The sequence below is a fragment of the Neofelis nebulosa genome, chromosome 15 (genome assembly GCF_028018385.1).
Source record: "Neofelis nebulosa isolate mNeoNeb1 chromosome 15, mNeoNeb1.pri, whole genome shotgun sequence".
Lineage (NCBI taxonomy): Eukaryota > Metazoa > Chordata > Mammalia > Carnivora > Felidae > Neofelis > Neofelis nebulosa.
In genome coordinates, this window is record NC_080796.1 from 10180941 (window position 1) to 10191087 (window position 10147).

At 39.3% G+C, this 10147-nt stretch overlaps 1 protein-coding gene across 2 annotated transcripts in view; it reads right to left on the minus strand.

Moving 5' to 3' along the window:
* Window positions 1-10147, minus strand: part of CNST (consortin, connexin sorting protein) — a 118081-nt gene that overhangs the window by 105966 nt on the left and 1968 nt on the right. The gene's annotated exons all lie outside the window — the stretch shown is intronic.

Below are 10147 nucleotides of genomic sequence, written 5' to 3' on the forward strand. Positions count from 1 at the left end.
TGGGCAATCTGTCCCATGGACCCTCTCCATCCCCCAGAGGAAGATGAGGTAATCCACTAACAAGACCCTTCTGTCCCAGAAAAAAGGTGACCTCATCTGAAGTAATCCTTTTTTTCTGTTCATGACCTCCTTCTTCTGCCTTTTAAAACCTTTCCCCTTTGTTGCCCTTTGGAGCTCCCCCTACTTGCTAGGTGGGATGCTGCCAGATTCATGAATCGGTTTCTTTATTTTTTTGGTTTTCTTTAAAATTTTATTAAGTCATCTCTACATCCAACGTGGGGCTCGAACTCACCATCCTGAGATCAGGAATCGCATGTTCCACTGAATGAGCCAGCCAAGTGTCCCATGAATCATTTCATAAAGCCCATTAGTTAGATCTTCATATTTACTAAGCTGAACTGTCTTTAATCAAAGAATTAAGAGGTATAACCTGTGTCCGAGACTACTCTATTTGAGGAGAGAAAGCACATGCACAAGAAACAGTAAAGGACAAGCCAGTAGAAACTACTGAGTCAGTGAGAAGAAAGTGATAAAGCAGAAAAAACGCTGGGCTGCTAATAGTGAAATCTACATTCTAATGTGAGCCCTGTTAACAACTTGTGTGAAAAGATTTGCAAGACACCTCTCTGAGCTTTAATTTCCTCAGCAATAAAACCATCATGGGCTCTTTAAATTCTAACTATTCATGCCACTGGTTTTCTTGAATGGCTTTAAAAAAAAAATTATGATAGTCCTTAAGCATTGACATATGGTTTTTACTTAGAATCCCACGTAAAGATGTAAAAACAGAATTTTTATGTGCTTTTAACTCCAGTACAACTATTAAACCAAAACAAATCTAAAAATAAAAGTGCTTAAAACACCAATAAAATTAAAATAGCATTAATTTTCTATCATGCTGCTCTGTAAAAATTAGATTTCTGATCATTTGATATACTATCAATTGTGATGACTGTGAATTACTTTGTACTATTTTCTTACAGCTTATCAAAATGAATATTCTATTAATTTTTTTTCCTTTTTGCACTTCTCTGTATTTTATACATCTTCTGTGATAAATCTGCATTTTTTTCCAATTGAGTTTTTAAAAATCATAGCTTTATTGGGAAATAATTCACAGACCATGCATTTTACACATTTAGAATGCACAACTCAACAGTTTTCAATGTATTCACAAAGTTGTGCAACTATGTCACAACACATTTTGGAGTACTGCATCACCTCAGAACCTCCCCACTCTCATACCCATGTATCTATTAGAAGTCACTTTCCAGTCTCTCAAGTCCCTCTGCCCCAACTTCAGGCAACCTTCCATCTACTTTGTGTCTCTATGGATTTGACTATTCTAAATATTTCACATAAATGTTATCATACAGTATGGGGTCTTTTATGACTGGCTTCTTCTGTTTAGTGTGATGTTTTCAAGGTATATCCATGTGGTAACATACTACCAATACTTCACTTCTTCCACGGCCAAAAAAAATTCCATTGTTTCAACATTCTACATTTCATCCATTCATCAGCTGATGGACATTGGAGTTGTTTCTACTTTTTGGCTATTATAAGTAATGCTGCTATAATCATTCATATACAAGTTTGGTTGGGTTTTTGTTGTTGTTGTTTTCTTTTTTGAACACCTGCTTCCAGTTCTTCTCAGTATACACTGAGAAGTGGAATTGCTGGGTCATAGGCTAATTTGATGTTTATGTTTTTGAGAAACCACATTTTCTGCACTTGTCATACCATTTTACATTCCCACCAGCAATGTATAAGGGTTCCAATCTCTTTATTTGGAGGTACAAAGTGACATCTCATTGTTGTTTTGGTTTGCATTTCCCTGATAGCTAATGATGTTAAACATCTTTTCATGTGTTTTTTGGCCACCTGTGTATCTTTTTTGGAGAGATGTCTGTTGAGGTATTTTGCCCACTTTTAAATTGATTATTTGTCTTTTCATGGATTTATAAGTTGCATTACTTTTTTTTTTTTTAATGTTTATTTATTTTGAGAGAGGGTGAGTGAGAGAGTGAACAAGGGAAGTGGCAGAGAGAGAAGGAGAGACAGAGAATCCCAAGCAGGCTCTGTGCTGTCAGTGCAGAGCCCGACAGGTGGCTCGATCTCATGATCTATGAGCCATGGATGAACCATGGTCCACGAACCATGAGATCATGACCTGAGCCGAAATCAAGAGTCGGATGCTCAACTGACAGGGCCACCCAGGCGAACCATTGTTGTGTTACTTTTATACTCAGAAAAAACTTTAAAAAGTCTTGAACATACGCTAGTTTAATTACTAAGAATGTGACAGGGTTGATACAAAAACTGAGAGTGGTGTTAATAAAGAAACTGCCCCCATCCCTGGTGTACTCCTTTATCCACCTGTGGGCAGGCAGGCTGATTTATCTGGTAAATTTGGTAATAACTAAGCTTGCCACCTTCTTCCTCAAGTGAGCCCATCCGCAGAGAACACACTCTGCTCTGCTCTGCTGTTTTAGCTGGACAGGCAGCCGGGTAGGAAAAGACACGGAGAAGACGAAGGGTGAGCCAAAAATATTAGACAGATGGACACGAAGGACAGGTGGGATGGGACAGGCACTTCGATGCAGACACAGACTACAGAGTCTGCAGAGGAAACGACGAAAGCTTGGCTGGATGGGAAAGGCGTGAGAAGTGGCTGGAGGCTCACTCCAGGTGTCTTGTCTGCTCACACAGCCCTGTTCCAGCTCAAATCCCAACTCCAAAGCCTTTCTCCCAGTCTCTCGGCAACCCTTCTAACTTTATTTCCCACTAGCCTTTCATGAAACCTTTTCCTGGCTACAATGGACAACTTATTTACCTCTAAAATTAACAAGGCTTTTTAAATTTTTTTTTTTCAACGTTTTTTATTTATTTTTGGGACAGAGAGAGACAGAGCATGAACGGGGGAGGGGCAGAGAGAGAGGGAGACACAGAATCGGAAACAGGCTCCAGGCTCAGAGCCATCAGCCCAGAGCCTGACGCGGGGCTCGAACTCACGGACCGCGAGATCGTGACCTGGCTGAAGTCGGACGCTTAACCAACTGCGCCACCCAGGCGCCCCAAATTTTTTTTTTTCAACGTTTTTTATTTATTTTTGGGACAGAGAGAGACAGAGCATGAACGGGGGAGGGGCAGAGAGAGAGGGAGACACAGAACTGGAAACAGGCTCCAGGCTCCGAGCCATCAGCCCAGAGCCTGACGCGGGGCTCGAACTCACGGACCGCGAGATCGTGACCTGGCTGAAGTCGGACGCTCAATCGACTGCGCCACCCAGGCGCCCCAACAAGGCTTTTTAAAAACAAGGTATGTAATACTGGTAAGGGTTCAATGAAATACACACTGGCACACGTTCAAATTGAATGTAAATTGGCACAACTTACAGAAAACAATTTTACGTGTAGCAAGAATAGTTTTTTTTTTATAATTTTTTTAATGTTTATTTATTTTTAGAGAGAGACAGAGTGCAAGTGGGGGGTGGGGCAGAGAGAGAGTGAAGACACAGAATCTGAAGCAGGCTCCAGGCTCTGAGCTGTCAGCACAGAGCCTGACGTGGGGCTTGAACCCACGAACTGTGAGATCATGACCTGAGCTGAAGTCGGACACTCCACCGACTGGGCCACCCAGGTGTCCCAACACTTCATTTCCTTGGTCAATGACAGTACGAGTGATTGTTTTTTTCTCTTTGGCACTCTTTTGTATTTTGCATATTTAAAGATATATTTTTATACTAAATAAAAATTTTTTAAAGTTGAATAAAGAACACACATTAAAAAAAAAAAATCACCAGGAATGCTAGTAGTAATCTAAATATTAATATTGTTCATTTTTTTCAAAAGAAAATAATATAAGTAAATACAAGAGTATCACACAAGTTTAGCAGATTTAAAACACACCATTTACTAAGTGCTTTCTGTAGGTTAAACACTGTGGAGGTTGAACACTTTGACATGTACTATCTCATGTAAATTTTGGAATGTGTGTTTATCCATCGTCTCAGAAGTAAGTCATTGCTTCATTTGCTCTATTTGAGAACCATCAAAGAGTTGCCTTATATATAAATATATATATATATATATGCCTTAAATATATAAATTTGCCAGTAACCTTGAGAAACAGGAGTTTCTACAAAGCCAGTTTTCAAGGGCACAAAGTATAGATCTCTATGGAGGAATATTCTCTAGCTTAGTTTCTATTTTTCTTTTGAACAAGAAGTAAAAACTCATTAATTCTATCATTTCCAAAGTTATTAGGAAATTTCAGTATGAGTTGAGGCTGCTATATTTACCTTTAATTAAGGCTCTCATTGTTTCACATGGCCCTTTCAATGCATCCTGCATACCTAAGAGGCAGATCATTCATTTGAAAACAATTACTTTGTGTTTTACAACAAAAGCAGTGGCTTGATACACTTGTGGAATGACTATCTCACCAAGTCTCAAAGTTCCACAGCGACATCTCACCGTCAGGTCAGTGTAGCTAGTATCATCCCAGTCGTATGTTGTTACTGGCACCCAAACAATCTCTTCGCTTCAGATGAGTCCCAGCATCTCCAACATGCCACTACCAACGTCCCATTATGTGGCCCTAACTTCCGGTCCTTTTTACTGTCAATCACTCCCACCTCCATTACCCAGTCCGAGCACATCAAGGACTGTAGACTCCTGCAATTCCGTCTGACCTAACAGTGACATATTGATTTATATCTAGAGCATACTGAAAGTTAACTGAAAGGCAGGAAGAGAGACGGGTGTAAAAGTGACTATGATTTAAGTTATTCAAGAGAATGTATTTTGATGGGGTTTTGGGAAAAGAAAAAATGCCAGAGCAAGGCAGTTTACTCTAGGTAACAAATTCTAATAAAAGGATAAACCAATAGAGAAAAAAATTTGTCCCAGAGAAGGATCCCTTATGTTGCGTTAGAAGATTGTTGGTAGAGGGGTGCCTGAGTGGCTCAGTCAGTTAAGCATCTGACTCTTGATTTTGGCTCTGATCTCATGGTTTGTGAGTTCAAGCCCCACATCGGGCTCTGCACTGATAGCATGGAGCTTGCTCGGGATTCTCTCTCACTCTCTCTCTGCCCCTCCCCTGCTCGCTCTCACTCTCTCAAAATAAACAAATAAACATAAAACAAAAAAGATTGTTGGCAGCATACGATTTTCCCCAGAGATGTTTTATGTCAGTGGCAAGTATTCCCTAATGAAAACATACATGATAAAAAGAGACAGTACTATTACATATACTCTAGTATAGCCTAGGTCTGTACACTCAAAGTATACTTGTACTCAGAATTTCTTCCTGACAAATCCATCAGACATCTTCAGCAGGATGAGAGATATCGATGGATTTTGACTCTAAAGTAAAGCTTCTGTTCAACTTTAATTATAGAAAAAATACGAATCTTTGAATAACCGCATTTTCCTCAACTTAAAATTTATCTACCTTTTCTTCTCTTTGAAGCATTACTACTTTTGTAATAGGGAAGGAAGGAGAGGCAAGAGGGAAGGAGTAACATTTGTATTCCTCCCCCACTTCAAGTTTATAACAGACTATGACCTGCTCCGACTTTTGAATTTTCCATAGAAGATAGAAGAATAGAAAGAAACCAAAAGGTGAGGTAAGGCAGGATATGTTGTAGTGGCATTCTGGATACCACCTCACATACTCTGAAGAGCTAGAACAAAGTGGAAACTGCCCAGCAAAGGCTGCACAGAGTACATGGTTTTATACAAAGTACTGGACAAGTACACGGAGGCTTCAGTTGTAAGACAGACATTCTTAGAATATTTGTTTCCTCAATATTGATAAGTGTTTCCTCAGTCTTGATAAGTGTTTCTGGAGCAGAATTTTTGCTTATAAGCTTTTTGCACATGTAGGTATGTATACTCTTGGAACTTGTCAGCGAAGGCAAGCCATTTTGACAAAGGTCAAAGTCTGTCGGAGTTCACTAGGGAATCCCCAGGTATACAGCTAAAAAAGGACAAAAAGCCTGTAGGCATCAAAATCTACAAAATTATAATTAAATAAGAGGCCACTTGATATAAGTAAAAACTACCTCCTGATTACATACTCTTTTATTTCGGGTGAATAAGAAATAGATCGTCCTTTGGCTAGTGAAAATATGAGCTTTGCTTGATAAAGACATAGGAGATCAATTTTTAAGCTCGAGTTCAGATGTGAGACAAAGACAAACCATTTTTTCTCTTCTCAGTCACAAAACATATACGATTCACATAAGCAAGTCACAGAACCTTGTTTCTAATTCTGGCTCTTTACATTGCTTCCACGATGCTTTACGTATGACTCTGTCAGCATGGCAAAGAACTCCACAACAATTTTTTAACTACTGGAGCAAAAGGAAGAAAGTGATTATAAGCTGTTGAAGAAAATAAAGCCTGCTGACTGAATCTGGATGAAGAAGTCACAAATGGGCAGACAGACAGCCTTTTCCTTTCTGATCAGAATAGTTTCTACAAACTTCCATTTCCCTTTTCATCTGAGCTGAATTTGAGGGAGGAAATCACAGATTAGTGGGTAAGAGTCCTTTGAAGACCTAAGTAAACTGTTTTCATGCTCCACCAGCAGGGGAAAAACAAACTGAAGTAAACTTTGGTGTTTCATAAGGTACAGAAGAAATAACTCCACTAGGGGCTTCAGTAAATAAAATACATATTGACAAAAATAAGTTCTCATTAAAAAAACCATAAGCAATGTTTTTCAGTTCATCTGTAAACTCTTAAGATTTAGCTGCACAGTGGTAATATGTGCAGAAGGGAAAAACAGTGGAAAAAGCAATGCATGCACAAAATAAAGTCAGTGGTATGCTCTCAAATACCCAGGAACAACATCATTCTTTTTTCTTTTTTTTTTTTTAATGCTATTTTTTTGAGAGACAGAGAGAGACAGATCGTGAGAAGGGGAGGGGCAGAGAGAGAGGGAGACAGAATCTGAAGCAGGCTCCAGGCTCCGAGCTGGCAGCACAGAGCCCGACGTGGGGCTCGAACCCACGGACCGTGAGATCATGACCTGAGCCGACTGAGCCAGAACAACATCCCGGTGACCCAGGAACAACATCATTCTTTTTTTTTTTTTTTTTTTTTATTTATTTTTGGGACAGAGAGAGACAGAGCATGAACGGGGGAGGGGCAGAGAGAGAGGGAGACACAGAATCGGAAACAGGCTCCAGGCTCCGAGCCATCAGCCCAGAGCCTGACGCGGGGCTCGAACTCACGGACCGCGAGATCGTGACCTGGCTGAAGTCGGACGCTTAACCGACTGCGCCACCCAGGCGCCCCAGGAACAACATCATTCTTAACTTTATCATAAAGTTTACATATTTTAAGGAAATTATTTATTTCAAAATCTGTAATATAAAAGATCTTTAAAATGTTAGTTTGCCTTCATTCAAATTAGAAACCCACAGCCACTTAATTCACTGAGTTTTCTAGATGCAGCAAACACAGAAAAAAACAGCAATTACTTAGGTAGTGGTCTTACAGGAAAAACAGGCTAAGTAATTAGGAGCATTAACAGACAGGACAGTTACAAAATATTGCTAATTCCTGAAATCTCTTAGGTACCGTTATTTCAAATGTGAAAAGGCCAATGTCAATAAAGGTGACAATATTTGTCACATACTGCTCCAGCAATTCCTCCTACGGTCAAAAGGAAAAATAAACAATGTGTCAGTATTTTGACAGATACGTACTATCTTTCCTTTCCACATGGCTAATGATGGAAAACAGGAAGTAGTAAGAGATGGCAGGGAGGAGTGATGTGATGGCAAAAAGTTTCCATCTCCAGACATGTTGGCACAATCTCCCAACTGTGACTAAAACAATGTAGGAAATCTCAAGCTATCATAAGATTCAGAAGTGTTACATTTTTTTGTCTTTTAGATTGCTCGGACAGGGCTTTTATTTTTATTTTATTGAGATGCAGTTGACTATTGATGTATTTCTTCAAAGAATACTATAAATAGGGGCGCCTGGGTGGCGCAGTCGGTGGGCGTCCGACTTCAGCCAGGTCACGATCTCGCGGTCCGTGAGTTCGAGCCCCGCGTCGGGCTCTGGGCTGATGGCTCGGAGCCTGGAGCCTGTTTCCGATTCTGTGTCTCCCTCTCTCTCTGCCCCTCCCCCATTCATGCTCTGTCTCTCTCTGTCCCAAAAATAAATAAATGTTGAAAAAAAAAAAGAATACTATAAATAAATCATTTGAAATGCATGAAAAACAAAAGTATTCCCTCGGTAAAAGAGAATATAATTTCCCCCAAGGGAATGATTCCTAGATAAAGAAAAGCCTGTATTTGTGTGAATCTTCAGGGCCCTAAACTGGAGAGAATGCTCACAACAGTATCAAGACACAGATACACTGAGTGTAGAATTTCTGAATAAAAATATAATCCTTGGAGAGGCCACTTAAATCATTTAAGAGCTTTTTTAAAAAGTGAAAATTGCCAAACTCTCAATTATTCTTCCTCAAATTAAAAAAACCTAAGACTAATTTGTAGGAACTATATTCTTTCTTATCCAAAGAAAATGGTGCCAATAGACAGTCATCTAGATTTAGATACAAATGAAAACACTGTATTTTCCTGCTATAATGTGCATCTATGTATGTCTCAGGAAACAAGCAACATCCAATCATTACGTATTCCCCAGGTCTGTCTCTGATCTTTTAATACTCCACACAATGCCAACACTGTGACAGCTCTATAATGACTAGATTTTAGAGGGATTTTGCTTACTGAACGGGTAACTTAAGATTTCTTTATACCATAAGGGTTGGGGAGGAGGCATATTTCTTATATTAGATTACACCAAATATTAATTAGGGCTCCAGATGAATTTTGACAATGAATTTTAATATTAAATGTAGATGTAAACAGTGCAAAGTAGTATTTGGGGAAGTTTAATAGAATATATAAAAGAACAATGATAGGTCCTATTGATCCCACTGAGGTCAGTTAGCCATAAGGTTAGTTTTCCAACAAGGTTATCCTTCGGTTTTAATAGCTCTGAACAAGAGATCGTTCCATGCAAATCACCACCCCTGTTGCAAAAACAACTTAAAGCTCGTACATAGTCAGCATGTCGTAGTTTTGTATCAAAAGTGCCGTATTTCCTTCTAACTTTATCTAAACCACCATACATGAGTTACTTGTTTGCTCGTAACCAGGCTCCTAGCATTTTTGAACCAAAAAATATACCCTTTCTTTCTGAAGTTTGCTGAAAAGATTTTCTCTTTCCTTTGACAAGAAATGCCATCATACGGAGAAGCACATTTATACCCATTCAAGCTCTCCCTACTTAGTAACACAGGTAAAGGAAACAGAGAGTCACAAAGCATCTTGACACATTGTTGACATGCAGATGTAAATAACTGTAACAATGACACCCCAGGAAATGACTGAGCACCCTAGTCATCTTACAACCTCCACCAAACATGCACTTGTCCACCTGTTTATCCTACTCAGGGTTAAGACAATCATCTCCAAGAGGAAGAGACTTCTTGGAACTTTCTTCCTGCACAGAAGCTTCTCAGTTTGGGGAAGAAAAGAAAAGAAAAGAAAAGGAAAGAAAGAAAGAAAGAAAAGAAGGAAGAAACTTCTCAGTTTGACTATCACAGCACTTTAAGAAAAGGATGTTTAAACTTACCCTATTGGATTTACCCCAGACTCTCAGGATAGGAAGACATCCTAAAAATCATGTAGCAATACTGTCGCTACGAGCTGCCCAATAAGATCCTAGCCATTTGCCAGCTACATGTGGCTACTGAGCACTTGAAATGTGGGTAGTCTGAACTCACATGTACTCTAAGTATCAACGCCAGCTTTTGTAGATTTAGTACGAAAGAATGTAAAATATCTCATTCTCAATTTTCCAAACATTCCATTTGAAACTGTATGGTTTAAGTAAAATATATTAAAGTTAATTTCACTTGTGTCTTTACCTTGTGAATGAGACTAGAAAACTTTACATTGCTTATGTGGCTTGCATTACAGCTGGATTGTCACAGACCTGCCGTCCCTTCCAGCACTGCTTACAGACCTACAGACTTATTGCTGATAGCAAATAGGAGTATCTATCACTGGACATTTCCCAATTACAACTGCCAGTTAAAAGCCCAAAGA